Source organism: Chrysemys picta, chromosome 11 (genome assembly GCF_011386835.1).
Source record: "Chrysemys picta bellii isolate R12L10 chromosome 11, ASM1138683v2, whole genome shotgun sequence".
NCBI lineage: Eukaryota > Metazoa > Chordata > Testudines > Emydidae > Chrysemys > Chrysemys picta.
In genome coordinates this window covers 58,942,787-58,970,748 of record NC_088801.1, presented here as the reverse complement: position 1 = coordinate 58,970,748, position 27,962 = coordinate 58,942,787, and the positions used below count along the sequence as shown (strand labels likewise).

The following is a 27,962-nucleotide window of genomic DNA, read 5'->3' as shown; positions in this document are numbered from 1 at the left end:
TTCGGATGCATATAGAATGGAACATATATTGAGGAGATATATATACACACATACAGAGAGCATAAACAGGTGGGAGTTGTCTTACCAACTCTGAAAGGCCAATTAATTAAGAGAAAAAAAAACTTTTGAAGTGATAATCAAGCTAGCCCAGTACAGACAATAATAGAGCTGCTCGTTAAAGTAATATATATATTTTAAATAACCACCTTTCTGAAAGGGCAGGGGAGGTGGTGTTTCCATTTTTTTCCTACGGGAAATATTACGGTCTGATTAGTTCAAATGAACTTCAGCCTATAGTGTGATTAATGGAATCTACTTCCGTAGGATCCCACCACCATCTTTGATTTGGAGTTGTGTAGAAATACACAGGTTTTCCTTTGTCCGGGTACTGAAGGTCATTAGGACTCAGTCACTTTCTGGCATCCCCCGTCCACTGGGACTAATGTGCTTGAGTGATGGCAATGATTTATAAGGAGCAGAGATGATGAACAAAAAAATAAGTGAGGAAAAGAGTATAAAAGGAAAATAAGCATGTGTCTTATTTTGCTGCAGGGGTCTTTTGTTTAACGTGAACTCTGTGGTTTGGGATGTAGCATTTTTTCCACCTATGCAACCGTTTTGTGTGTGTGTGTGCGCATGCATGCGCTTAATCTTCAGCAGTAGATATCTCAGGTTTCAGAGTCTTTCTGTAATTAGAAAGAACAGCTTAAATCCTGACTTCAAACAAGAAGCCACCAATCTGCTGTGTAAACAGAGAGCTTGAATGAGTTCCCAAGAGTGTCTTTAAAATATGTTCTCCTAATCTACTGGGGGGCAGGAGCAGGAACATGGAGTACATGAAGCTTCTCATTGATATATAGCAAGCAATCAGGCTCGTATGTTGCGAGGGAAAGGGGGGATTAACCTATATATTCTATTTTTGTAATTTGTTTACTCAAAGCTGTTGTCTGGTTTAAATCAGACACTCATGAGTTGCATGGACCCTGAAATAGCATTATGACAGGGTGCAGGGCCCTACCTGACTTCCAGCTCAATCTTCACACACATGTTCAGGGCAGAGTCGGGCTCAGGACTAAAGGTCCAATCCTGCTTTTGTTGGGTATACAGGAGAATCTGTGGGTTAGATCCTTTGTCCCACTCTGGCCCACTTGCACCACTCCAGTATGGCAAAAGGAATTAATGCTGGCATAAATAGCCAGCTGAGGATTTCGCTGGTATACCCAGCACACCTGGCTCTATGATACCCACATGAAGCCCCTGGTGTAGGAGATATGGCTGGAGCATTGCTGAGCTCCCATGAGTCCTGACTGCCAGATAACCCCAAGTGCAAGTTAGAGAAGCCCTGAGGCTGCTATAACTCTCAGCATGCACCATATTGGCTTCTGGCAGCCCCAGAATTGGTAGGGAAGCATATGATAGTATAAAGCCACCTTTGTCCCTATCCTGTATCCTTTGTCCTGTCCAGTCCAGCCATCCCTAAGGAGTAGGATTGGTAAGCATAGTTAGGAGAATGCCTTTGAGAAGGAAGAGCCATGGGCAGTTACAAGACAGGGTTATACCTCAGGTTCTCTGAGTGGAGGGGAGAGTCTTTGATTTCTAGTAGTGTGATGTCATCTTAATAGGCTTTATTCTTGTAACGATGGCACAGCACCCTAAAATCTTGGGAAATTCTGCGTATTGAAGGACTGATCCATTGCTGACCCAGCTGAGCATTAACACTGCACAAGCACCGATCTCCAGGCCAGCTCCTCCTCCTTTTCAGCAGGGGGTAACGTGCCCATTCACAGGGGCACTGACTGACCTGCCCTTTCATCCCTATTAGATGTTCTGTTTATGAAGCTGTGCACCATCCTTCATCTTCACATGCAAGGCACTACTAGAACTTGGGTGCTCTATGAAATCTGTGTAAGGTCCTTTGTGCTATAGATTTGATCTTCTAGTGCTCATGGGAATGGGAGGGGAAAATATGAAGGAATTTTTTATTAATAGTGAAATAAGCATGTTTTTGACTACTGCTGTAGCACTGGGGTGGGCTCCCCTCTTCATCTAGGCAAGCCATGGGTAGTGCTGGAGAGAGTAGTGGTATGGTCATGCCAAATTACTCTTTCCCTTATACCCAAGTCATACTTGCTATTTCACGTTCCAACCCAGACAGCTGGTCTAGTGGAGGGTTCCATTAAATCTCTCTCTGCAGCTGCCTATCCCAGCTCTCCTAACAGCTGGCAAAAGAATACTTCGACCCCTCCCTTTGTACAAGGAATGGTGACAAGGAGGGAGTTGGTGTCGCAATGTGAAGAATCTCCATGGCTTAGCAAGGGATCCAATTCCCATCTGAGAGCATACAGGTCAAAACCATTCTCATTAGTCTAGTCCTGGAAGCAGGGGCGGCTCTATGTATTTTGCCGCCCCAAGCACGGCAGTCAGGCAGCTTTCGGCAGCGTGCCTGCGGGCGGTCCGCTGGTCACGCCAATTCGGCGGCATACCTGCGGGAGGTCCGCCAGTGCCATACCTTCGGCGTCCCCACCGCTGAATTGCCGCCGAATCTGCGGGACTGGCGGACCTCCCACAGGCGTGCTGCCGAAGGCAGCCTGACTGCCGCCCTCATGGCGACCGGCAGGCCGCCCCCTGCGGCTTGCCGCCCCAGGCATGCGCTTGCTGTGCTGGTGCCTGGAGCCGCTCCTGCCTGGAAGATTCTCTGCTGCAGGATTAGGCAGTTGGTGGTGAAGGGTTGGCTCAGAGAAACTAAGGTGTTAGTCTCTACTATGCTTCAGCAACTGAAATGTCGAGATCTGCAGGAGTTAGCTCTTCGAGCGTGTTGCTGGAGTTAGTGCTGCTGTATTGGACAGCCTAGATGTAATTCAATGCTAGGGAAGCCTTTGACACAGTGGGCCTGTGCTGCAGCTGCATTACTACAACTCCATGCTGGTATCACTCCATTGGAGTCCGAGTTCCAATGGCCTAAAACTGGACGGACATGTTGGATAAAAAGGCAGTGTTGCTCAAACAATGAATTCAAATTGGGGAATTAACACTGTCATTTGGACTGGAGTCCTGCAGAAGAACCATAAACAAAATGTAAAGATAAATAGCAATGCATTGTGTTGGGGGAGGTGTCTAGTGGGTTCCTCTGGGGAAGGTAAGTGGGGAGGGAGGGGAAATCAGTGTTAGGCCCATCTTGTTTAACTTCATTAATTATGTGATAGGTGAGGGCGAATAATATGCTAATGGAAATATGGAGGTGATACCAAACAGGGAGGAATTGTGAACAGAGAAATAATCCACAGGATGCTAGCGACGTTACAGGCAGGAAATAAAACATGAGATTCAACCTGGACAAAAGCAGGCTACATTCAGAACCTATGGCCATATCCTCAGTTGCTGTAAACTAACATAACTCCACTATCATTAGCTGAGAAGCTGGCCCATAGCTAGCTAATGAGAGAGAGACACATGAAAAGCAGTAGTGCTGAAAGAGACACGAGGGTGACAGTGGACAGCAAATTGCAGTTTCACACTGTATCCAATGTGAGATGGCAGCAAGAAAAAATAGCTAATGAGATTTTTGGGCTGCGTATGGCAAGACATCAAATCATGGATAAGGAAGGGAACAATTCCTCTCTGCTCCTCTGATGAGAGCACATCTAGAATATACTGTGTTTGGTTCTGGGCTACTTCACAGTAGAAAGGTATAGATAAAATTGGAGGGAATTCAGAGAAGAGCACTAAAAAATTATTACAAGCCTGGAGGGACTGATTTATGAGGAAAGATTAGAAGAAATATATATAGCTTGGCTAAATAACAAAGGGGTGGGGATGAGACACTGAGCTCCAGAGAGGGAGAGGAATTATTTAAGTTGCTATAAGGTGATATAAATAGGAGTAATGGAATTAAATGACAAAAAAGGGAAATTTAAGCTAATGTAATGATAAACTTCCTAAGGTGAGATGTGGAATAGTCCCCCATGGGAAAGTGTGGAAGCCCCAATGCACTGGACACTTAAAACCAAGCTGGAGAAAATATCCGGTAGACTGCCATCCCACACTGGTCCCCTTCATGGAATGGTCTAAAGTCATACAGTAGTTGACATTTTATTCTCTGCAGTTTGACCAATCTTGTTTTAACAGCCTAGTCCAAAGCACTCTTTCCGATTTCTTCTCGCCATAGTCAAATCCTGAATGCCGCGCTCTGAGCTACTATAAGGGAGCTCGGGGTTTAGTTTATGATCTCTCTGTTGGGGCACTGCAGTTGTGGGGAAGGGGTCAGGATGGCAAACGCTGGGAGGGAACTGGCTGCAGCAGGAAGGGTGCTGGTATTTAGGACAGAAAAGGAGTGTTGTGTGTAGCATCACTTAGTTGTGTTGCCTCTGGCTGATTAAGGAGTCACAACCAGTCCTCCTCATCCAGAAGGATGATCCTGCTCACACATGCCTGTTTGATTATAGTAGGGGGGAAATCGGGGCAGTGAGCACCCGTCCGAAAGGTGGAGGAGTGAGGGAAATGTCTCTCAGGTAAAGAGTCTGTATTAATGTGTGTGTCCCACCCAAGTTCATGGCTAGATCATTGATCTAGCGCCTACAGAAGCTAATATTACACATTGCAATGAAGATCATGTTTCTTGTGGCTGATGCTAACTCATATCAAAATGCTGGCCCATGGAAGGGGTAATTGTGACAAAGAGCTCTTCAGTGGGTTCCTTGGAGGGAGAGGCCACAAAAAGACACGATCTTTGCCCCGTAAGTGCAGTAAAGCAAAGAAGGTCATCCCTAGAGATGGATGCAAACTCTAAAGCAAACCCAGGATCTGAATTCTCCTGGATTTTAGGGGAACTCCTTTCCAGACTTTGCATCTGGTTCTCTAGCTCTGTAATGGGTGAACTAAGGCTCTCTGGACTTTGAGAAAGTTTGGATCCAGATACAAAGACCATGGATTGGAACGATCTCTAATTTTCTCCTCCAGCACTCTTAAAAAGCATTCTGTTCAGTTATGTACAGTACATCTGGGCCATACACTCTGTAACAGAGCAAGAAGAGTTCCTGTTATGTGGAGCGGTAGGCAAACTACATTAAGAAGGCTTCTTTATATTGGACAGCTGTTCAGTGTGCTGAAGAGAGCAAGGAGACCTCTGGATGTAATCTCGCCTTGTTTTCAGGAAAGACCAAAGTGCAGGTGCGTTGAGAATGAAAATTCTACCTTGTAATTGTCATTAAGATTATATTCCATGATTCCTGTTTGTGAGCAGAAATAAATTAAGTACCTATGAGTACCCTCTCCCTCCCCTCACCAAAGTACCCAGTGCGATGAGAAACTGCTGAGAAACAACTTCCACAATTAGCTATGAGGTCACATTTAGTTCAGCACCATCGGCTGGTTAATTGGCTGATTCTGCTACAGTTCCCCTTATCTGCGTGCCAGCACAGCTTCTAACAAGCCGCTTGCTGGGTAATTAATCCTGTCCAGGGTTTAGATTCCTGAAGCTGGGGCTGATTTAAGGACCTGCTCCTCTAGACAGTATTTGACTGTGAAGTAAGAAGGTGAAGGTGCACCTCATCCAAAGCTCCTTGAAGAAAGCACAAAGGTCCTTGTGAGTCCGAACTGCAGAGGTGATGTGCGGAGACATGACTGTCCCAGAGGAAAATCAGGCTTTTGTCTTGTGAAACTAATCCAGACCCTGTATTCAATTTCCTCTTCATGCTTAATGCTGCTCGACAGATCAGTGGCAAGGCAGTCACGAGTTGTCAAAAAAAAAAAAATACAACCCACTATGCAAATACAGATTGCTGTAATGAACAAAACCCTAATGAGATGTAATGATCTTGACTAGAAAATGGAAATAATAAGCTTAAAAACAAACTGCGCTGGAGGGGTGGGGGAGGGAAAGATCAAGCGAGTGTGCAAGCATGCATGTGCGCAGAGCAGGAGACGCATTCTTCTCTAGGAGCATAAGCTGGACTCTTGCTTGCGTGGAAGAGAGAGGCTAGAGGATTCATGCGCTGCAGATACCAAATTCCAGTCGGTGCTGTGCATAGGTGTGTGCAAAAAAATCCTTGGCCAGCAGTGAAAGTTTGGTTTGGCGATTGTCCATCCCTATGGTGCCTCCTTCACAGAGAAGCTGTTTGGCCGACTTTCAGGAAAAGGTTCAGATTTTATGCCTGTGCACCCTCTGATCTGAAAATGAGCCCCTGTGCCTACTCAGATAAGAAGCTGTACCGTCCAGAAGCACATATCTCACCCTGCCAAGCCCCAGCTGTGGGGTGCAAAATGAAGGACCCACAATTGGTTGATGCAGGAAATTCCTCTAATGTAAACATCCATTTGTGTTACCTCAGTCTCCTGACTAATGGTGGACATATTTTTATCAGAGAGGCAGGACAACCCATTTGTGTGGAACATTGGTTATTTTGGAACTAAAATGAGCAACGTCCCTGGAAATAAGGGATACCTGAGACACATGCCAAAAAAGGAATCCTCCTCAGAGGCTGGGGGAATGATGGAATGTGGGCATGTGGCTGCTTAGAACCAGAATACAGGTTAGCCACCCTTTCTCAGCCAGTTCCCATTGATTGCTAGGGAAAGATTACTTCCATTGTCTACTGTTCCAGCCTATCCTCTGGCAGACTTTTCACTGACAGGAGCACCACATCTGGCTTATGCCAACAGAAGCCAGCATAAATCAGAGGTGAAGGTAGCCCAGTGGCTATTTAGCAAAGCAGCCCAGTTGTCCTCCGCTGCTGAGAATGTGAATAAGAAGACAAATGGTCTCTCATGTAGCCAGGATCCAAACCATATAGGACTTCTTTCTGGATCAAGCCTTGAGCACCTAGAAGCAAACTGATAAGTGAAGGCCCGCCTACCTAGCATAGGAGTAACATTCTGTAATGGAGAAGCTCTGAGAAGCAAGCAGACGGCCACACTTTGCATTCAATGTCTTCCAATGAGCTTCAAGACAAGCCCTATAGAGTGTGCAGTGCAGTAATGTAGTCTGGAGGCCATAAAGGCCTGTGGCCATAGAAGAAGAGGTGAAGACCTATAGTGAGGTGCACAAACACAAAATGAAAGGACTCATACCTTGCTAGGTATACCACCTTGAATTCCAGCTAAGCATCTAAAAGGACCCACTGGTTGTGAACCTCATTAACAGACAGACACCAAGAGTCTTACTACAGCAACAAAATAAAATCTTTATTAAATCACTTGTTCACCTCTGTAAATTTATAATGCCTTACAAACATAGAGTAAGACAAGCTGTCTCCCCAAACATCTTACAGATCAAGACAGGTGAGACTAACACACAGGAGAAGACATGGGGCAGTGGGAAGAGCTTTTTGGGAGTTGGGGGGGAGGGGGAGGAGGGGAGAATTGCTTTAAATGGTGGTGCCTACGGTGTGGGTGGCTTGGTGATCAGGAAGGGGGAGACTGTGCCAAGCATTATAGGGTCAGCATGATGATGCGTGCAAAGCTGAGTATGTGTGAAAAGGGAGCAGTAAGGGGAGAGGGTTGGGGGAATGTAGGGAGTGAATAGGGACTGAAATCAGACATATAGGCCTCAAATGGGAGGTGGAGGAGTTTGAATATGTGGGGAAAAGAATTAAATGAAAGGTTGGGCGGGGGGGAAGGTGACACGATTGGACCAAGGTAGTGGAAGACTAATTCAGCAGCTGCATTTTGGTTAGACTAGTGGGAAGAAGTGAGAGGGAATGTAATCCAGGCAAGAGACAAGACAAGGATTTTAGCAGTGGAGATGGTGAGGGCAGGTATCAGGTTCACCACTTCCTCTATGGCTCCGGGGCTACATCTCTGATGACCCATTGAATTTTTTTTGCCTTTTCACCTATTCTAATTAACTCCAATCAAGATTAACAGTTTTTAGAAAATGACCATTCTTTCTTAAACAGTCCCCTATTTACAAAACAATCTGCCCCTCCTGTAGTTCTGAAAGAAGAGAGAAATGCCTCCAGACCCCTGCCTTAGAGGGAAATGGTGCCATTAGTGAGGTTGTCAGTTTTTATAGATTCCTTCCTTTTGTGGAGCTAATGGGAGTGGATGAAGTGATTTGTGGCTCCATTTCTCCCATTGCAGTTGGGTTTGGCATGACAGCTGATCAAATAGTGTGATGCATTTCACTGTATGATATATGAAGATCTGCCTACATAGAAGGTTAGGAACTAATAAGGAGTGCAAAGTCTTATTATTATAGTTATGTTAACATTCTGTTTATCATTGGTCTGATAAAAGACATTACCTCCCTCACCATGTCTTGGATATCCTAGGACCAACAGGGCTACAACACTGCAAACTGGAAGATATTCTATTGATGGTTTCTTACTAACCACTTATAGCCATGGAGTGTGAATTACTATGAGTATTTTCCAGTCTGCTGTGTCCTAGGTCTTTCATTTTCACGGGCATTTTCATGCTGACAATTTACATTGCTAAGAGATTTGAAGAAAAATATTTTAAGAAGGGAAGAGACACTCCAGTCTGTCAAAGAATCGACTGGGGTTGTCAATGTGTTTGAAAACGGCACCAATCTTCTGCCTGCTGGGAGCCAAGTCCATCTATCTTTTTTCCTTCCTCTAGAAGTGTGCTCCAAGTACCATCCGTTTTACTAAAAAAACACACGCAAAAAATGAGGCAGCCACTGTTCAAGGGAAAATCGCATTCAATTCAGGCCACTTTTAACTTCAATAGATAAGACACCTGAAGGCTTTAGTATTATTACTGTGAACATTAGGGATTTTAAAATCAGCACCAAGAATCTTGGGAAGCTGTTTGCTTTAAGTAATAATATGGCTAGTAGATTCTTCTGAGTATTTAAATAGAAGTTAGGGTTTTTTTTCCTAAATGGGATGTACTTTACAAAGGTACCCAGGATAAAATAAAGTTACAGTACTTTCCTTCTGCAACCAAGCTGCCCAAAAGCATCCTGAATGTCAAGTGGAATCCTAAAATGTGGATTCACCAAAGTCCTCACCCTTTAAAATTCCTCTTGTCCTGCTAGAAGAGAATATCTTTAAACTTCTGTTACAGGAACTCACTGTTGTTCAGTAGAATTTTCCCTGCAGGCAAGAAAATTCCCAGCCAGACAAGAGGAATTTTAAAGGGCCAGGACAGTATATTTCAGGTGCCACCCATGGAAACTAATGATTCTAACAGGCCAGTGCTCAAGTCTGCTGTTCTCTAATGGTTCTCTGAATGCCTTTTTGTTTTGGTTTTCTTTCCTGGTGAACTCCCCAATCTCTATCCATCTGTTCTACTGAGAAAGATCTGAATTCTAGAGAATCTCATGGTTCTGTGCCTTTATTATTTTTTTATAAGTAAGGGTATGTCTACACTGGCAGAGTTACATCGCTGGCAGTTACAGCGCCGCTCAGAGAGCGCTGAATGGAAACCGCTGTTGTGTGTTCACACTGGCAGCTGCCTGCGCAATAGCGTGTTTACACGTGGTGCATTCTGGGCAGCTATCCCACAGAGCATCTTTTCCTCACACTGCTTGTTTTTGGATAACACGGGGTGGCTTTTGTGGATGGATGCAGATTGGTTCCAAGTGGCGGTAGACACTTCCTTCAAGGACTGTGCCACTTTTTACTGTGAAATCTCTTCTGACAAGATTCAGTCTGAATCAATGGCTCCCAAACATTTTAGTAAGGTGACCCACCAACTGCACTTTGTCCCCCACTTCCCTTTATTTATTTATTTTTGTAACCTACCCATGGTCCAAATTCATTGGAGGGTGCCCCCCTTCCCCGCCAAATCATAGGTCAACATCCTTCTCTTCTGCTGTCACCGCCTCCTCTTTGCCTGACAGGCACTGGCCACCTGCAGTAGCACCCTCTGCCCTGGCACCACAACCTTAAACCTGGTCAAATGTGGAGGGGAGGGGGTTGGAGAGGGAGCCCACCCCACAGTCACTCTGCAGTGGTGGCTCCTGTCCTGGGGGGTCACAGGCCCTGGCTCTCTCCTTCAGGCCTTGCAATCTGGAGTATGGGGTCGCAGTCCCACCCAGGTTTGGCCCAGCTGCCAATGAGTGGCAGTGCTACCGTGTGCCAGGTCGTACTGCCAGGATTGGGGAGCTGGGCCCAGCCCCTTGGGACAGGAGCCGCTGCTGTGGGGTGAGTGTGGGGCAGGTTCGCTTTCCGGCCCACTACTCAGCTAGAACCTTCCCACAACACTGTGGTGGGTGGCGACCTGCTGTTTGGGAAACACTGTTCTAGATATTGCTGTGAATGGTGTAAATCCCTCAGACAAAGCTTACTTAGGCCTTGACACCCGTGGCAATTTTGCCTGAGTAAGGACTGAGTAGGGATTTCAGGATGTGACCCAGTGGGAGCTGTGCCTGAGTGAGGTCTGAGTATAAAGGACCTTCTGATTTGGTCCATAGTTAATGTTGCTGTTGCAGAAATGAAAACTGTTGCCTCTGTTTATCCATAGAACAAAAGCATAGAACTGGGAGCTGCAGGGCACCCTTCTCTCACCTGGCTCTGCTGATGTGCCCATCTCTGCCTTGCAAAGACCACCTAGGCTAGGTGCAAGAAGAGAGCTAATTCTTCATTGACCTTCTGTCACCGGACTCTCTTATGAGCCTGCTGAGGAGGGGTTTCAATTAAAGCAGCAGATCGTAGATGCTTGTCCACTGGGAAACAAACATCACCGCATTTGAGGTGTGGCTCCAAGCAGCCCTCGGACAGTAAATCCCATTTGGCTAGCTCCTGACCGTACGGAACCAGTGACCCAGAGGTGAAAGCTCCAGATCCCATTCCCCACTCTCTTGAGCCATTCCAATTCCTCCCTATATTAAGAGCTTACAACTGAGCAATGTGGTACCAGGGCACATCTTTAGTTAAAAATGAAAACACACGTTACCAAAGTGGGAAGAAATGCAGCCGAAAAGTAGAAGTGACCATTTCATGTTTGATGTAATTCGGAGGAGCCTGTTCCTCGTTTAGGCCATTATTAGTTGTAACAGAAGCTGTAATATTTTAACAACAGTGGTGATTAAGAACACAAGGAGCAAAGTGGCAGCTAATCTCCATCTAAAAAGAGCTAACTAGCCCGGCCTGTAGCCCCCACCATACTGTCACATTTAAATACCATGAATATTCACTGCCTGGCACCCAGCTGGCAGCAGAGCTGTTTTGACACAAAAACCTTCAAACTCAAAGAGTTTTTAATCAGGCTGTAAGACAGAGAAGAAAGTGAAAGAAAGAAATAGGAACAGAGAAAATGAATCAATGAGTTCAACAGTGAGAGAGTCAGAATCCAGTTAACCCTTTCCCTGCACTGGGGCCATGACCACTATCTTCCTATGTTCTGCCTTCTTCCTAAGCCTGTGGGGATATAAGGGGTGTATCCCACAATGTTCTTTACCCTATGGACAGCTCCCTCCCGTGTTGCCTTTGCTCATGATTATTTGTCAAGAACTTCCTCTTTCTTGGCCATATGGACTAGTTGCAAATACATTCGAATTATTATTAATTTAGATTGCAGTCGTGCCCAAACCATGCTATGTGCTTTACAGACACAGAGGAAGACAGTCTTTGCGCCAAAAGAGCTTATGGTCTTAAAGGAGACAGGCAGATGATTGGTAGGGGGGTAAGAGAGACAATATGTGGACCACCAGACCTCTCAAATTTCTCTCAGTTCAGTCTGTGTCTTGCCTTGCCGACATTTCAGACAAATCTGGTGCGTCCCTCACTCCTGTTGGTAAAAATTGATTTGCATCAGAATGACTCACGAGACAAGTCACAGAAAGGATTATTTAGACTAAAACAAATAAATCCCACAGCACTTTTAGTCTCCTGCGTGAATGATTTTTGTATCCCTAATCCTGGTTCTTTGTCACACGTTGCAGCCTACACTTGAGCCTCAGGAGGGGGTGTGATCAGGGTGCTGCTAGGTACATGCCGTTAGTTACATGGTTGTTGGTTTTGTTTAAGTCGCACGCAAAATTCTCCCCACAATTCAGCCCTAATGTATCTCTCCTACACCAATTCCCAGCTTAAACTCCAATGGCCTTGCACCCCAACCTTTTAAAATTCAACCCTCTCCCTCCATAGAGGCTATGGCTGCACTTTGAGTGGCACGTAGAAAGGCAGGCAGTGTCCACACCTCTGTCTGTGGTGTGTGGCTCCAGCAGTGGGGAGGCAGCGGGAAAAGGGTCCAGCAGCTGTCCTCTGCTGTAGCCTTTCCCTGCTGCCAAGTCTTTTGCTGGGGTGGGGAAAGGGTCTGGCCACGGGGAGGCAGTGGGAAACTATCCTGCTAAAAATAGCAGTGCAGATGGGAGAGGCACTGCTCGGTTCACATACCCTGAGGGTTCAGGTTCAGTACTCGACTCGTCTATGCTGTGTCTCACCATCTACACTGCTCTGTATGCCCTTGCTGACTGGGCATGCAGTGTCTGCACTCTACACTCTGCCATAAGTTTAGAGGGAGCCATAGGTGAGCAGTTCACTCCTGAGATAAATAAGTAAAATGGATAAGTAGAGGGCTGAGTCATCTAGTTTCTTGTGGACATCACGGATGATGTGGGAGCTCAGGAGGGATTTAAAGGAGGAATGGTATTGGTTTTGCAAACCTATTCAGGAAAGCCATTCCATGCATTGTAGTCAACGTGAAAGTAAGTGGGGAGACTATTTGGGGGGTGATACAGGCAGACAAACAGGGCAACTAAGCAGGTAGCCATGAAGGGCAACAAGTTAGCATTGTAATTACAGATGAGATGGATTAATTGGGAGAAGCAGTTATGCAGGACCTTGAAGGCAGTGACAAGAAGCTTGAAGGAGATGTGAAATCCGGTGGAGGGCAACATAGTTAGATGGCCAGGCAAAGTTGCTACAATCATCTTCTTTGTTTTGTCTGACCTGGAGAGAGAGAGAGAGGCCATGAGGAGGAAGTGACAGGAATCAACATGGGATATGAGGACTCGGACGAGAGCTTTAACTGCATGGACAGAGAGACAAGGTCGGATCTTAGAAATATTGGGCCAGATCTTCCGTTGGTGTAAATTGGCTTAACTAAAATCAGTAAAGCTATGCTGACTTACACCAGCTGTGGGTCTGCTTCATTGTGCAGGAGAAAGTTGCAATATTTGGACACCTCCTTTCTTTGGTCACTGATGCTCTCTAGACCTATACATTTAAATTACTGGGGAAATCTATAGGCCTACACATAGCCACATTTGCTTTGCAGTTCATTCCCAGATAGCAGCCAGAGTGGCTTTAGCATGGATTGGTACTTACACTGCTCAAATGGATAATTATTTTGAACAGTGTATTCCCTATGAAGCATGCGTGGAATAGCATCAAACCCTACAAGCTGTATGAGGGATATACATTAGCCATACTTCCAGGATGCATGCTGGAAAGACTCACAGCTGGATAAGGGGGGTTCTATTTCCCTGCCTGCTTAAATTAGGAAAATGGTGTGCACCTTCCCCATTCTCCCCTTGCCAAGATCTGGCTATTACTTGTAATGTTTTTGCACAGTTTCTATAAAAATATAACAGAGTAACCTCCCTAAGAGCATGGAAAAATATGGGAATCTGAACCCCAGCCTGAAATTAAGGTGTTCAAATTAATGACAATCCTGAAGAATTCAGAGGGTATACAAAGTCTCCTCTATATTTGGCATGTCTTGAAGGGTCTGGATCAGGAATACTTTACCATGGCATTCACCTACAAGGCTTTATACAGCTTGAGGGAGCTTCTTTATTAGATGGGAGATCTCTATGAAAGACCCAGGTGGGGCAGAGAGTGGCACTGGTGATTCAGTAGGTGGTGCTTTCTCCTGGGTCAGTACCCAGAATGGTGGTGGGGTCCTGTCCTGGCCACCTGTGGTCATTAAAGTCCATGATGCCTTTTGATACTAAACCATTGTAGCCAAAAGCAACCTACTTAGGCTATTGCAGACAACTCGAGTACAGAGTGATGTGAATTCCGCTGTTGTGACGTGACTGACAGAGCTGTTAGGTAATAGTGTAAGACAAGGTTTCTTGAATTTTTCCCCATATTGAGGACCATATCTTAATGGAGAGCTATAGAATGCAAAATAGTAAAGGCTGGAAGAGACCCCCAGTAAATCACTGAGTCTAAGCTCCTGCTTAAGAGCTGAGTATGGCTAACTCCTGTTAGCCTTCACTGGGAGTTGCGGTTGCTCTGCAACACTTCACAGGACACATTCAGTACCTCACCGCCTGATTCTGAAGGATTCCAACAACTCACAGTGCGGGTGGGCCAGTTCGTATGCCACTGAATGGAGTTGCAAAGAGTCTTTAATAATTGTTTGTTTAGTTTATTTAATAAACATTTAATAATAAATGTTCTGACCCACTGCTGTTGAGACATTGCACTAGTCCATTAGGATGCTGCATCTTTTTGTGACTCATTTACTGATGCAGTATTGTGGCACAGACACTGTGAACCAATATTGGGACATCACATCTGGATTCTTTTGTGCTTCCTGCGACCCCTTTCAGTGTCATATATTCCCTACCCCCCTCTCCTCTATCTTCATGTCTACTTGGAGAGAAGGGAGATCTTAGTGACTCCTTTTCCCCTTCCACAGGAGGAGGGCAGTGGCAGATCCTAGACATCAGCCTGCTTGTTCGCTGCTCCCGCTGTTGCCTCATCTCTATTAGGAAGCATGCCTCTAGTTCTGTCTGCAAGTCAAGAGGAAGGATTACCTCTGTGGTCTGCCATGACATGTGAAGCCCATATTTCTACATCCCCAAATTGCATTTACCCACTGTAATAGGGTTACCATACGTCCGGATTTTCCCGGACATGTCCGGATTTTTGGGCTCCAAATCCCCATCCGGGGGGAAAGCCCAAAAAGCCAGACATGTCCGGGAAAATCGGGACATGCCGGGCCAGCCGTGCGGGTGCTCGGGGGCCGGGCCGGGGGCTTGGGGGACAGGACGGGACGGCGGAGCGGGGCCGGGCCGGGGGCTTGGGGGACGGGACGGCGGTGCGGTGCCTGGCCGGGGACAGGCCGGCGGTGCGGTGCCTGGCCGGGGGTTCCAGGGCCGGGGGCTCGGGGGCTCCGCCGGGGCCGGGCCGGGGGCTTGGCCGGGGACTCGGGGGCTCCGCCGGGGCCGGGCCGGCGGGGCCGGGAGCTCGGGGGCGCCGGTGGGGCCGGGCCGGGGACTCGGAGGCCGGGCCGGCACCGCCAGGCCGGGCCAGGGGCTCGGGGGACGGGCCAGCGGTGCCGGGGGCCGGGCCGGGGACCGCAGTGCTGGGCGGGCCGGGGGTGGTCGGCCGGGGGCCGGCACCCCAGGGCCGGGGCCAGCCTGGGCCGCGCCTCCTCCCCCCACACTCCCCCTTACCTGCTTCAGGCTTCCCGCGACTCAAATGTTCGCGGGAAGCAGGGGAGGGGGTGGAGACTTTGGGGCGGGGGCGGAGTTGGGGCGGGGGCGGGGCTGGGGGCAGGGCCGGGGCCCCGTGGAGTGTCCTCCTTTGGGAAGCACAAAATATGGTAACCCTACACTGTAAGTATGGTATCACACTGGATACTCAATACTCAGGTTATCTTTCTATATTGCCACTCTCCAGCCATTGGTGTCCTACTACTGCATACTCTGACTTTCTAGAAGGAAGGGGTTAACATAGTAAAATGGTCTTTTTAAGGGACCCCTTGACAACACAGAGAACATCCCCATTGCCAGGGTATTCTTTTATCCAGCAATTTGTTCCCAGGAAGCGACCCGTTTAACCAGATTTTCTCTGTTAAGGGACTTCAGCTGCATTTGTTGATTTTTGAGCTTATTTGGTGAGTTGTAAACTGCAATAGATTTGTCTGAGGGAACTGAAGTGTGCTGCTCTGATTCTGCCTGCTGTGGGAGCTCCTTGAAAGCCAGATGTCACATTCAAAGACGGTAATGTCTGCCTATGTTCACTCTCTCACACACACTCTCTCACACTCTCTGTTTCAGCAGCCACAAGAACAACATTCAAACCCAGAAGTTTTTATTCTTTTTCCACCAGTTCTGGATCCAACCAGAGCAGCAGATTTAAGCTTTTGGGATCTCAGACCCAATGATCTGTTTTGTTTTGATGAGGGAGGAGGCACACTGTTTAAACAAGGCTGAATTTAACTTCCCAACTGGGGCCTCTCAGCTGTAGATTCTTGGAGATAGAAAAACACCAACTGCTAGCAAGATAATCCAATTTCCTTTCTCTCTCATTCTGAGGAAGACTGCTTGGCCCGCCTCTCCTCCCTGCCATGCTGGGTTTCAGTCTGGCTAGAACTTCTCTCCCCCACACCGAATGCCTCTAGAAGGATCCATATCAAAGGCTCAACCCTCCAGGGTTCATTAGAAGGCATTTATTTCTGCATATTTGTGGAGGGTGGATAACTTTATTCACAATGCAAATAGGTTGGCCTTAATTTCAACCCTCCCTTCAAACTGGGAGACATTAAAAAAACATGAGCTCCTCTAAAATAATAAATACATTAATTCTGCTGCATGCTATACTGCTGCTGCCTGCAGAAAAACACCCTGGTTTGAAATGGGCAGACTGAGTATGGGCAGCAACAGCCAGTGAAATTCTTTAATTCTTCCATCACACTTGGTCTCTGTTCCCTGAAATATAGTTAAAAGTTCAGCAGAGCCCACGGACTCCAGGTTAAAGATTTCAGAGGGTTTAATAAAAATCATTTAGCAGGTAGTTTTGCACAACAGGGCAAAGATACTTCAGGTGAAGGGAACAAACTCAATTCTCTACGTGAATGCAAAGTGCTAGCCAGTGATTTACTAATGGGCAACAGTGAGTTATTAAAGCTTATCGCAACATGGCATCCTGCTCCCCCTAGTCCAGGGGGAACCAGCTATTAATAAATCAGAACCTGGTGCCAAGATACAGGGATAAAAGGATCTACATTAATAAAAATATTAATATCTAGAGTAGATTATTCTCTTAAATGGGTTAGAGTGAGATCATACAATGACTGGCTTCAGTTCTCATTAGTACTATTATTTTGTGTCGGTGTGTGAGAGAGAGAGAGAGAGAGAGTGAGAATTTATAATATATATAAAAAGACTGTCCAGCCCTTTTAAAGTGGTTTTGGACACATGGTAAATCTGGATACCATGCTGAGAGCTCAGACATCTGCCTGAGACAGGGAAGGCTTCATTTGCTTGCGTCGGTGCCATTTGGAGGATTCATTTGAACAAAGGAGACCAACCCTATATAGACATGGATCTAACCAGGCATTATGGCAGTGGTTCTCAAACTTGGGCTGCTGCTTGTTCAGGGAAAGCCCCTGGTGGGCCGGGCCAGTTTGTTTACCTGCCGCGTCCGCAGGTCCGGCCGATCGCGGCTCCCACTGGCCGCGGTTTGCCGCGCCAGGCCAATGGGGGCTGCAGGAAGCGGCGCGGGCCAAGGGATCTGCTGGCCACCCTTCCTGCAGCCCCCATTGGCCTGGCGCGGCAAACCGCGCCCAGCGGGAGCCGCGATTGGCCGGACCTGCGGACGCGGCAGGTAAACAAACTGGCCCGGCCCACCAGGGGCTTTCCCTGAACAAGCAGCAGCCCAAGTTTGAGAACCACTGCATTATGGTATTCGCTGTTCCTTCAGTGGAGCATGAGCTAGTGTGGCTTGTGGAGGTACAGCACTGCTTACTAAAATGTGCGCTGCTGTCAGGGCCCAGAACAGCTAGAACCATTGCTGACCAGCTCTCTAATTTCACTGCTAGGCAGCCAGTGAGCCCACCTGCACTGCCTTAGAACTGACATGGTGGCCACAGCCCTGCTTATAAGCCTGACCCTCCCAGCAGATCAGTGGCTGCTCAATGTGTACCGTGTGCTAGGCCCTAGCCCCAGTCTTCTGGCTTTGATCCTCTGCTCTGTCTCTTGCTGACCCTCCAGTTCTGGCATTTGACTTCTGACTCTCTGGTACTGATGCCTGGGCTTGTTCCTGGACTCTGCCCACCCTAGACACAGCTCTAACTGGTAGGTCGAACTCTCGCTTCCACCACTAAGCCTGAGCATCCCGGCTTGGTGGTCGGCTGTTGCTGCTGGCTGAGACACCAGTTATCAGTGACAAGCTTCTGTGTCTACTTCCCTCTGAACTGTTCATTAGGAGCATGGCAGAAGCAATAGCAATATGTCAGATAGGGCTGTATTCTCCTTCTCTACTCATGTGAATGGAGGGGAGCTAAACTTAGCAGTGCTTGCTGTGAAGGGTGAGAACAGAAGCAGAGTGTATCCACTTCACCCCAGGACCCGATGGAAGGTCCTCCCTGGAGATTGGATTTCACAGGTGGTCTCCACAGCGCCTCCAGACCCTGTTGTTTTCTGACTGGATAACTGAGTTTGAGCTAATGCATGAACTCTATCAGAGTCCCCTCCATGGCTGTGACTGTGGTACAGACTGTCACACACAGATAATTAACTACAGGATATGGGAAAATATAGAGAATTGTATGCACTCATCTGCCAAACCTGAATGGCCTGACTCCTTTTATTCACTCCGATCAGCTGCTTTCTTGAATTTCCCACATAGGTTCCAAGGTGTGTATGGATGGGACATTGTCCCTGTGGCTACCTTGCAAAAGCTGACCTGACCTTTTATAAGTAGTGGCACAAGAAGCCCTGAAGAATTAAAAATGTGTCTGTTGTCTGCTTAAAAATGGCAGTTCTGCTCCCTGTAGTCCTGCAGCATCTGGGCACAGCCTGCCTTGGTGATATTTATAGCTCTGAACCTAGCAGCTGCCCTATGAGTCCGGACTGTCAAAACTGCCAAAACTGTACCAGCAGAGGTGCTTTGGGTCACTGGAACCCTGCGGGTGAAATGACACTGACATGTGTACCACTCCTGCTCCTGGTGTGGAATACAAGCTTCTTAGGGCTGACTGATAGTTCAGTGGAGATAACTCGATCCCTCTAGGGGCAATGCACAAACCATTTCTGGGTGCGTTCTCTGCAAGCCCCCGCACTACAAAACTAACACCTCCCTCCCTCCCATTAGGGTGACCAGACATCCCGATATTAGGGGCTTTGTTTTATATAGGCAACTATACACCCGACCCTGGAAAATAAGTGTCCTGATTTTTTCACACTTGCTGTCTTGTCAACCTACCCCCTATAGTGGAGATGTGTGAGGTTGGCTGTAGAGGAGAAGGACATACATGGAATCTTGGATCTTGCAGACACATGTCCAACTGAATGGCTTCCTAGGGGATCCCAGGTTTGCCTGAACCAGACTTGCTGTGACTTCTACTAAAGTGACAAGCTCCAGCATCTCATCAGTCAACATGGATTTGTCAAGAACAAATCATGTCAAATCAACCTAATAGCTTTCTCTTGCAGGGTCACAAGCCTTGTGGATGGGGGGAAGCAGTAGATGTAGCATATCTTGACTCGAGTGAGGCTTTTGATACTGCCTTGCACGACCTTTTCATAAACAAATTATGGATACACAACCTAGATGGAGCTTCCAGTCCTACAGCTCTATGATTCTATGATCACACATCCTGTGAACCATAACTTGGTTTGCCTCATACCTGATCAGTATTTGCACTAATCAGGTGCATGCTGGGCTACCTCCTTAATGTCACATCTGATGTTTTGGGACAAGGTTACCATTTCAGCATTTGCATGTGCAGCATCTTGGTGTTCGGCATGTTAGTTTCTTCCTGTTTTCTAAGTGATTGACCTTGTGACTACTGGCAGTGGGGGTAGTGCTAAGGGTTTGCTTTGAACCTGCTTGTATCTGGCCTTACCTGTGGTAGTAGTTTTGCGTCTTCTTTACAAGAGGGTGGCACACTCAAGCACCCTGTTTAAGGACACAGGGCTCCTCTATTGAATCATCCTGTTACCAGGTGCTGGAATGTTGCATTAGGTGACAATGTAATTAGTGCTGAGTAGATTTAGTTAGATATAGCCAGGATATAAGATGAACTATGGCCTCCTTCAGGCATAGAGAAAACCAGGGTCTGGAACAGAGAAGTTTCTGTGGAGGAAAACCTAGGAACAACCAAGCATGGGGAGGATGAAGCTAACATTGGGTCAGGGCTGGATTTAGGCCGATCCCCCGTGCCCGTGCCTAAGAGGGCCCTGCGCCTTACTCATCCGGTGGCGGTCCGCTCCGGGTCTTTGGCGGCACTTCGGCGGCGGGGGTCCGCTCCGGGTCTTCGGTGGCATTTCAGCAGCGGGGGGTCCTTCAGTGCCGCGGAAGACGCGGAGCGGACCCCCCACCGCCGAAGTGCTGCGGAAGACCCGGACCGCCGCCAGGTATTCGAATCGAGCCCCACAGGTCCTAAAGCCGGCCCTGCGTTGGGTTGTTGCTAAAGCTGTGATTTTTCAATGGGATATGGGCACCTAATTCCCTTCAGTGCCTTTGAAAATCCCACCCTTAGTTCCCAATAAAATCAAGTCCTAGGGAAGGCATATCCTTCAGAGATTCTGCATAATCAGCTCTACATTCTTGACTGCTAATATTTGCTTTGTCAGACACACTGGTATAAGTGGGTATAGACATGTGACTGCACTCCCATCTAGGAAAGGCTGTTGAGCAGCATTTAATCCAAGGTGTGAAGGACCTTTCATAACATGACTTTAGTTTTCACAAGTGTTCAGATGGTACAATCTGCTTTAGTGAGTTCCATATTAGCTAGAGGAGCGCCATTGGGGCCAGAGCAATCTGGTATTCGAATTATAGAAATCCCTATTTGGAGCATGGAAGTATCTGGAGAAGTCACAGTTCTGCATTGCAGCTGTGAGATAAGTCCTCTTCTCCGCTGCTTATCTGAGATCCATCCTGCAGATCTTCTTCTGGGCCAGTTTTGCCCAAAGGATTTGGCCTTTGCCAAATTTCAGTTTTTCACTGTGGCTGGTTTTTGTTTGTTCTTTGTTTCCCTTTAAGCTTTTAAAACCAGCAAACCTTTTAAAAATGCTCTAAATCTATCAAACTGAGTTAAGCCCTTAAAAAAATTACTAAATAAATTCCTCTGGGCTGCCAACTTGCATTTCAAGTTTTGGTCTGAAGTGGATTAAAATGACTAAATGGTAACCCCCTGAAAAACGTGTAGTTTAACAGAAACAGAAGCAACTCTTTTTTCTATGGTATTGTGGATACGTCAATGTAATTACGTCTCCTAAGGACTGATTTATCTGAACTTTTGAAAATAGTTTACACTGTGCTAAGCGTATGTTAAATGCTCCCATTCTGATTATGCCAGTGCAAAGTGGATGCAAAAAAGGACTACATAAGAAGCAGAGCATCTTGCCGCCTGTGTCCAGAGGTGCCGATTCCATGGGTATTCAGGGCCCACCAGCCATCCACCGATCAGCTGTTCGGTGAGCCCGGCCGATCAGCTTTTTGGCAGGACTGCCAATCAGCTTCTCCCTCTCCCCCACCAACGCCTCCCACCTGCCACCAATCACCTGTTTAGCGGCTGGCAGGAGGCACTAGGGGGGAGGGAAAGGAGTGGGGGTGGGAAGGGGCAGAGCAAGGGCAGGGCACACTTGGGGGAGAGGGTGGGAAGAGGCTGGGTGGGGCAGAGCCTCGGGGAGGGGCGGAGCAGGAGCGGGAAGAGGCAGGGTGAGGTGGAGCTTTGGGGGAAAGGGCGAAGTAAGGGCGGGACCTCAGGGTGGAGCACCCCCGGGGAAAGCTGAAAGTCGGCACCTGTGCCTTTATCTCATTTCCACTGTGTTCTCTATCACAAACCTCTATTAGGCCATTGCTGAATGAATACCTTCCCCAAGTCTGTGCTCTCCTCTTCATCTGTGTCTGTACTAATCTTAATAGTAGTTCATGCACTAAATAAGAGAGGGGCCCACATCACAAAGTTTGGTTCTAGATCTGACTCCAAAACATTGAGGTGTTTGGAGGCCTAGTTTTGATATGTCCCATTGCAGAAGCTGGAGACAGCATTGGCATTTGGTTATAGATACAGACTTGCCCTCCCAGTACATCAGAGTGTTCAAAGCGAGTTTTTTGGTTTGGTAATGTTAGTGAACTGCAAAATGAGTTTTTCACTACAAGTGTTGTATGTAGATAGAGTGCACCTGAACAATACAAATCTATTCAGTTTATATTGAAACACTAAATATGGTCTCTTAGAGAATCCACAGCTACAGTCTACTTAGGTAGCCTTTGTTAATATGAGCCATGGGGAACAGCTGTATTTACTTGAAGGTCATGTGTTGTTGGAAATCTCTTTGAGTCACTGCTTCCCAGGATAGAGTCCTCCATCCTTTAAGTGTGGCCTGCATTCTTTGTCCCAAGATGTGCACATTTACATTCAGTTGTATTAAAACACATTGATTGCTTGTGACAAGTTTACCAACTGATCCAGATCGCTCTGAAACAGATGCAGGTACAAGTGCAGTATTTGGAGTACCTGGATTTACAAGGATTAGAATGACACCTGCAATGTTTGCAAATGAAAATATTTGTAACTAAAAGGATTGATTCTCTGAGGACTTGATTCAGTGGAAAGACGCCCACTGACTTTCATGGGCACTGGATCAAGAGGTTAATGACTTCACACAAATCATGTAGTCTCATTGGATGCTTTGAATTAAATATCTAATTTCCACTAAGGTTAATGGTTAATAATTGTAGATTCAAGCTCCACAAAGGGATTTGGGATCCTACTTAATGCTGACACCTGCAGAGCAGTCCTATGGTATATATGCAGGCCTATCCATTATTTATCAGCTTCAGCCAAAATCCCTTGGGTTCTGCCCATCACTGGTGACTGTCCAGGTGGGAGTTAGAGTCTATGGCACTGCTTTGAAAAAAGTAGTGGATCGGAATTGAATTCCCTGGCTCCGTAAAGCTGGTTCTAATGCCCAGTCCCATGAGTAAGCTACTGCTGAGTGAAAGAATGGCTGTCATGCGTTAGTGACTGTACTGCCAGTCTCACTGCTCTGTAAAGGGTTTTGGGATATCACATATAAAACGATCTATCCCACTAATGGGGAATGCCCCCCCCCCATTGAATCTGATCCATTAAGTCGCATAAACTTGTGATAGCAGATGCTGCTTATTAATGTGGTCAAATTCCACGTGTGATAGCACTGCTTATTGTGTTTAAAGTGCTCACCAAGGGCTTGATTCTTGGACTACTTGGAAAGTAAGGTACAACTCAGTGTGAGTAAAGGTGGCAGAATGTGCCCTAAAATGATAAGCTCCACAAAGAAGAGACATTTTTAATGGTACATGTACATTTAAGGATATGTTCTCCTCTTCAGGTCTACTGGGTAAATCCCTCCCACCCCATACAACAGCACTATTTATATTGTAAGCTGTGTTCTAAATATAGAGGCCTGAGCTGCCAAATTCTCCTTCATATTTCACCCTCTCATCCAACTAAAAATCAAGGTTGTGCAGATCCAGGATACAATTCAGATCTGGATCCAGATGAGAATATACAGTCTCTGCTCCCCCACAGTTAGAAAATGTTTGTATCCAGAGGTTTGGTCTAGGCCCATCTCTTGTTCTAGCTTATTAAAACTAGGATGAAATGAGGCCTTTTTTTGCAGACTAGTTATACTGAATCATGTTTGCCTCATTGCCTCACCTTCTGCTGTGCTCTCTTCAGTATTATCTACCGTCTGATCCAAAGGTGACACTAGATTGCAGAAGGTGCACTTCTGCCAATGGTTGTACTTAGCTGAAGAGACAGAAAGAAATCAACATCTGTCTTGCCTTACACTTCACTGCCTCTGCCTGCAGAGATGGAGGGGAGGGGCAGTGAGAGAGAAAGCAGTGAGAAGAGGAAGAAAATGAGAGAAAAAGAGAGAGAATGGGAACTAACAAAAAAGGAAAAAAGTACAGCGAGGAAGTCAGAGACAAACTTCAAGTTGTGGATTATTTCTCACAGAGGCTCTAATTAGGAAGCTTCTTATGGAACTGTGAAGCTGTCAGGCTGCCAAATGTCAGAGTGTTTATCAGAGATCAGGGGAGTCTCATGTCTAAGGCAGTTACAGTTTGGTGCCATGATCCTCCCGGTTCTTTCCAACATTTGTGACTAACACTCTGTGCTGTCACCTTTAGGGGGCCTTGAGGCAAAGCAGGGGGTTTATTTCCTATATAACCCCAAATAAACCCTTCCTCATGTCTGGCCTGTTCATACTTGTTTGGTTTGGAGAGGGATAATCTACTGTTCAGAGCTGCTTCAGTGTTAGCGGCTGTAGTGATTCAGAGATTCCCCAGGGAAATCCCCCATTTCAGCGATGCAAAATGTCAGTTTGCTAAATGAATGTTATCATTTAAAAAATTGTATATTTTTAATGACTGCTGACAGAGAGCCAGATTCTGATCTCTGTTCCAGCTATGCTGACCTGGAGTACCGTAGCTTCCTTGAAGGGCAGAGGAGTTGGCTACGCTCAATTCAGGAGAGCGCCCTTATTCAGGACTGCGTTTAAGCACATGCTTCCAATTAATCATGTGCTTAAGTGCTGTCCTGAATCAGGGCCTGTATCTGAAGTGATGTATTCCAGGTTGTACTGGTTGATACTCTGTTTTTACTGTGCTGTACATGAGATCAGAATCTGGCCTCAAAACTTTTCTTTTAACAAACCCAAAACTTCATATAACGGGGGGAAAAGTGAGTCCTTCGTACTGACATTTATCAAGAGGGAAAAAAAAACAATTAATTCTGTCCCTTGGACACTAACATTCAGGCACCAGAGTAAGATGTTGCGAGAACAAAGCTTCCGTACAGCATATTTTCACATACAACTAGCTCACAGTACATTTCATCAGTACACTGAAGGTCTCTTACCTATCTCACACAGGGGACACACTGGACCATTCTCAGAAACGAAATATTACTAATTTACAACTTAATATAAATTCAATAAACTTTCAATGTGGAATGAAAACTTCTAATAATTATTTGTAAGCAAATGGTGCCATTTAGTTTATTGAATATTGCAGTCAAGTTTAACATGGTTCCTCCTGTTTGCATATACAATGCCGTGTGAGTCTCTGTGTGAATGTACATTTGAACAATAATTTTTAATGGAAATCTTATACACAGTGTATCTTTAGGTTTTTTTTAATGACAATTGATTAAAAAGATATTTGTCTAACAGAAGAGAGAAAATGTACAGATCATAAAGTTATATTTTGTTTGATTCCAAGGCAGTTATGAACAGTTTCATGGTATCATGTACCTATGACTTCAGACATAACACACCAATCATCATAGCTGGGTTTAATTCCTGTAATCATAGGACCTAAGCCTTGTTACACTCCAAACTCCCACTGATTTCCATTAACCCTCATGGTTTCTGCGTTGTATGATTGCTGTGACGTCAAATCCATGTAATATACCCTTCCCGATACAATCATCATCACCTAGTATCTGAGCACCATCTCTAGTTCTACTTCATTTTCATAAGAATGGCGAAACGGGGTCAGACCAGTGGTTCATTTAGCCAGTATCCTGTCCTCCAACAGTGGCCAATGCCATCCCCTATAGCCAGTTAGCTCCCCAAGTTTGAAAAAAATAATATAGGACCATAAAATTCACTTTGTAGTCTCATCCCACATAGAGGGCTGGAAGCTCAAGAGTCTCCTTTATGTTATTCAGAGGGAATTAACAGAACAGGGCAATTATTGAGTGATCCATCCCCTGTCATCCAGTCCTTGCTTAAGGACACCCAGAGCATGGGGTTGCATCTCTGACCATCTTGGCTAATCACCTGAGATGAGGGAAAGTTTCTATTAAAACACAGTGGGTTTAGCTAGCAGTAGGTCCCACGTGTCCATCCTCAGTCTGAGCCATTGCTTTAAAAGTTTTTCATATACAATCCTTAAGTGATTTTATTTTTACCACATGACAATAGTGAAATATCAAAAAATCTCTGGCTCTTGTTATCAGAGGCACAGTACAAAAGGTATTTTTTAGCCTGTTTCTTATTCCCCATTCCTGACTTGTCAGACGCCATGACATGGCTCCCTCACTCCAACACCAGCCGTCCCAACAAACAGAAAATTATTTCCAACTGGCAAACATGCTGTTTACTTTCCAGAAAAATTGCACTTTCCAATCTGACAGTTGATCAAGGGATCCCCCCGCTGCTGTCAGCAGGAAGAAGTGTTTAAACACAGGGATGGGAGTTTAAACATTTTCTCATTATCACAGAATAAATAAATAAATAAAATAAAGGCATTGAGCCTTGCGGACCACCTGCTGTGAGAGTAATGAAGCTGTGTCACATGACCAGAGTGAGAGGACTTTTATCTCTGCCCCCAATATCATTACTGAAGTGACACCTGTCACATGACCCAAGTCAGGTCTTTTATCTGTGTTCTCCAAATGCAGTTCTGGGTTATGGTGGGATTTTTTTGTGCACGGTGCATTGCCCATTTGTGGCATTATGGATAGAGTTTTGTCAGCATTTGTATTAGAAAACTCTGCTTTTTTTCTTGGGTTTTATAAATTGGCCATAAAAGTTCGCTCTCGGCTGAAGCAAAACATTGAGACTCTTAATCTGGCAAAGAGGTTGTTTGATTTTTTTTTTTTTAAGGTCAATACTCATTAAAAAAATCTGCTAAGCTGTGCACATTTTAAAAAAGGATGTTTATAAATTAAAGGGCTTTTTAACTCAAATGTCTTTTAAATATAATATTTTTGTGTGACCTGCTTTTTTGGTGTGGTGGTGGGGCTGGAGCCTGAAGTTCTCCACTTATGTTCCCCACCCTGCCCTACTAATGAACCGTCTTCCTGTCTTGAGGGAGTGTCGGGGGAGGGGACAGTTCACTCAGTCCTTGACCTCTCTGCTGATGCTGCTATCAAGGTTTTCTCTTCGTGACATTTGTAAAGGGTTTTTTTGTGATGTGTCCACTGGCAAATGCATAACTTCTCACACAGACCTCCATACAGTGATGACAATACCACACTATTACACTTTACACACTGGAAGCACTTTAATTATTAACTCAGAACAGCTCACCCAGCACATGGTAAATGACTTGTGATCGGCCCAGGAGGGCTAGATTTGAACTGGCATCCTAGAGGTGAAAGAGTCTGGATTGCATGACCTCCATCCCCCATAGTCAGCTATCTCCACGTTTGAAAAAATAGTGTAGGACCATAAAATCCACTTCACAGTTTCATCTCTTTCTCCTTCCTGATGCACCACAGAATTTGCAAGGTCCCTCACACTCAGCCTGGATCTTAGGAGATCTGCTAGAGGCAAGTGCCTCTGTATTCCTGTGTAGCCCCTCCTCCCCAGCCTCCATGACAATACAACTCCAGGCATGGTGTTCTCTGGCTAGCTGTTGCCCCTGAAATCACTGCTGGGCTGCGCTGGGGTGTGTGTGTCAAATCACAAAAGGGAAACCTGCCTAAGTTAGTGCTTCCCCAGTCATCAGTAGTTTAGGAAGAAAATCCCTATGGAATTGGCAGGTGGTATCAGTGATGCTGTGAAGAGTAAGCAGTTTCCCTGCCCTCTCCATCCCAAAGTCCCACCTACAAATTCTTTAAACAGATCCATGGACCACTTCCATCATGCGATCAGGAATAGGAAGAGAGTGCTGAGGGGCAGTACATCCTTCTGCCAGGATCTTCATGTTCCCCCACCCACAGGAGCACAAAGTATGATTTGTCCCTTTGGCCATTTGAGTTTTATGGGGCAAGGGAAGGTAGCTTTGAAAAGCAGCTGTTCTGCAATTGCAAAAACTACTTTCCATAGGAATCTGTAATGCATAGTCCCAACAAACACCACTCTGAAAAAGTGATCTGCTTCCAATCTTCCAGTTTACAGAATTCTGTCACCATCTATTCACTACAAATCCTTTCATTTAACATGTTTTTGGTGCTTAATGGCCCCTAGTTAGAAGGAGACATCAGACCATAATCATTCCAAATAGCTCTTGGTCCTCCACTGCCCTGAACCTTGTATGTTCATTTACACCTTTGCAAAGAGAGTGCAAAACACTACCATTCTGACTTGGTAGCTTTTGACACCCATTTTGCACTTGTAAATGACTATACAATGACAATGG

At 46.0% G+C, this 27,962-nt stretch overlaps 1 protein-coding gene across 2 annotated transcripts in view; it reads left to right on the top strand.

Moving 5' to 3' along the window:
* ALS2 (alsin Rho guanine nucleotide exchange factor ALS2) overlaps window positions 1-27,962 on the top strand; it is a 198,105-nt gene that overhangs the window by 38,065 nt on the left and 132,078 nt on the right. The window lies entirely within an intron of this gene.